This window comes from Amphimedon queenslandica, unplaced genomic scaffold (genome assembly GCF_000090795.2).
Source record: "Amphimedon queenslandica unplaced genomic scaffold, v1.1 AMPQUscaffold_12505, whole genome shotgun sequence".
Taxonomy (NCBI): Eukaryota; Metazoa; Porifera; class Demospongiae; order Haplosclerida; family Niphatidae; genus Amphimedon; species Amphimedon queenslandica.
Genome location: NW_003547258.1, coordinates 13505 through 16657, shown reverse-complemented (window position 1 = coordinate 16657; position 3153 = coordinate 13505). Strand labels below are relative to the sequence as shown.

Genomic DNA, 3153 nt, shown 5'->3' with positions numbered 1-3153 from the left:
GTAACTTGAAAAATTGAAGTCGGAATCAGCTCAAACACTCCACGCAGCATAAGGACATCAATATGTATCAGAATATGTAATGAAAATTTGGTGTGATTTTGAAGCCATTTTCTGAAAAAACCATGGGCTATAGCCTTGGGTATTTTTCAGATTTTGGCCTATTTTTTTAAATGGCTGTAACTTGAAAAATTGATATCGGAATCAGCTCAAACTTTTGAAAAAATCCATTTTTTCAAAAAAACCTTGGGCTATAGCCCAGTTTCTACACAGCATAAGGACATCAAGCATCAGAAAAAATATAGATAATTTTTGGAGCCATTTATCAACAAATCCTAGGCAATAGCAACTTATTGATTAAAAATTTTGGATGATTTTCAGGTGCTTACAAATTGCAATAAAATGTCAGTTAGTAAGAAAGCACTGCACTGAACAGATTTCAGTATTATAATATAAAATGTATTAGCACAAACTTGATATTGTTGATGGTTCTATGCTGCTTGAAGTTTCTGATACTAATGTATTATCAATGATCATTAGAGATATTGACATTGAAGTGGATCTGTCATTACTGCTACTGGTGATAGCATCAGATAACTTTCAGTAACTGAAACTATAACAAATATGGAATGGAAAGCATTAGATCTAATCTAGTAGACATTTATATATACGTTTTTATGATAATTATTATGTTATACTAACCAATTGATGTGGTTGTTGTTGAAATCGACTGTTGATCAGTTATGTTGACTATAAAGGTTGAACACATTACACTAAATATACTCATCAGTTTATAATAAACAAACCTGTAATGTTAATCAGTGGTCCCTCTCCAATAGCATTAGCTGGTTTTATGTATACAGTATATTCATTATTGGGATATAGTCCATTAATAGTTACATTAGTATCAGTTGTATTAATAGTAATATTGTGTACACTAACAATGTAATGTACTGGAGGATAATGTGATGTAGTATCCTATTAATAATAATAATGATATATAGTTGATTAATATCTTAACATACTTCATTGATATTCCACCATATTGTAATACTATCAGTTGATATCTGATCCCAAATAATATTAACAACTTGAGCTGGTACTATAAGAAATACAATGAGTGTGTGTGTGTGTGTATAGTACTTACCATTCCATATATACTGTATTAATGATGAAGGAGGTCCTTCTCTTCCAATAGTATCAATAGGAATAATAATAAATGAATAATTAGTACCAGCAATAAGGGAAGGAATAGTTGCTGATGATTCATTGTACATAGTCATAATATATATTAATCTGTTGCTTCTATTATTTTTTATATAATCACTGATTATTGTAATATTATAATATTGAATACAGTGAACTTCATCATTCTTTTCATAGTACCAGTTCATCAATACTGTATTGTTATTAATTGGTATTATCTTTATATTAATAACTGATACTGGTACACCTATACATAGATACAGTATTATCATACATATGGTGCATGATGTATCTTACCTGCAATATGTACTGTTAATGTGCTGTAATGAACTCCATCTCCAGAGCAGCCAACAACAGTTCCATTAAGATGTAATGAAGCAGACACATTCACACTAGCAGTACTTGTTAGTGTATTATTAGTAATATTACTAATTGATAATAAAAATCCATTAGTCACTGTAGTTTTAGAATAATTGGTTAGGGCACGAGTTGAATAGTTGATTCTCCATATGACAAATAGCCCTTCTTCATAGCTAGTAATACAAGTGAATACTAGTGTATCTCCAGGGCATACAATATCATATGATGGAGAGGACTGGCTGAATGATAGCACTGTACCTAATGATGCTAATAACAGTCAATGATAATAAGTGATAAATTATAATGAAACTGCTTACCATATACACTGCTTGACAACAGAATAAAGAATATGATTATCATCTTCAAATGTCAACAGCACTATAGTGAGCAGTGACACACCCATAGTTATTCCTTTCTTGAATATCTTATGCTAAAGTTTCCCTAATCATGAATAATCCTAACAGTCCAGCCTGAGCTCATCCCACCTCTCCAAGAACTCAGTTAATACACTAACTATTCCTAGAATTTACATAATAACTATACAGTTGCTGGAATAGTTCAGTTAACACAATCACCACTGATGTGTTTGTATAGTGTGAACTGATTGATACAATAATAACAACAGTATAGGTATTATGTACTCCTGATATTATTCCCAAATTAAATTATACAAGAGCTTATAATACATTAATTGTTTTTACTGTGGGCTATAGAGTCTAGTTAAGCTATTATGAGCTATAGTTTAAGCTATAAACTTTTGATTTCCCAAAGCTCTTATGCATACTTCAAACATTTTCACTTACTGGCACTTGATTTTTATTGACTGTGGAATAAACAGGACATTGTCTATCATCATTCACCTGTAATTTATAATATACTTATTGTTCTGGCCAATAGTAAAATAGTGACTTTAAAAGTTGCCATGCCAAGACACGTTGTGCTGCTATACTATTATTTTCTATACATGTATCTCTGCCAAGACGAAATTATAACTGTATCAATAAATTTGTCCATAAGCAGTGTTAGGTGTAGTATCAATGACTTGTTCTTGTTGTTCAATGCTGATAGTTGGTGAATCATATATTGGTCCAATGTCTACTGGTGATCTTTCTCTTAGTGTATTCCCTTTATTCTTCATTATACAGTATACAATGATACTAGTAACTATTGATGTAATGAGTCCAGTTAATAGACCAGTGATAGGTACTGCAATAGCAACTGAATGTGTGTGTATAATAGATACATTAGATATGTACATACATTAATGTATTAACTAACCAGAACTGATGATGGATCCTGTACATGTTGATTGTGATGTGGCTGAAGTAGAGCCTAATAAATGTAATAATAATTGAAAAGTGTAAATTGGCTACTTAGTTGAAATTTAGTACCACATCCTTAACTTTGTCACAAATTTCTAAACATGATTTAGCAGTTTACTATATAGTCAGATAATGTCAAAAAATTAAACCATTTTGGGATTAAAAGGACATGGGCTATAGTATGGATATTTTTAGAAATTGGTGCTTTCTTAAAATGGTTGTAACTTGAAAAGTTTAAGTCGGAATCAGCTCAAACTCTCCGCACAGC

At 31.0% G+C, this 3153-nt stretch overlaps 1 long non-coding RNA gene across 1 annotated transcript; it reads right to left on the bottom strand.

Annotated features, from left to right (window-relative positions):
* Window positions 1-707: 707 nt before the first annotated feature.
* On the bottom strand, window positions 708-1060 carry LOC109587619 (uncharacterized). Its single transcript, XR_002187709.1, has 3 exons — window positions 1023-1060; window positions 804-975; window positions 708-747 (listed from the first exon to the last, which is right to left on the bottom strand). It is a non-coding gene; the product is annotated as an uncharacterized LOC109587619 (long non-coding RNA).
* Between the last annotated feature and the right edge of the window lie 2093 nt (window positions 1061-3153).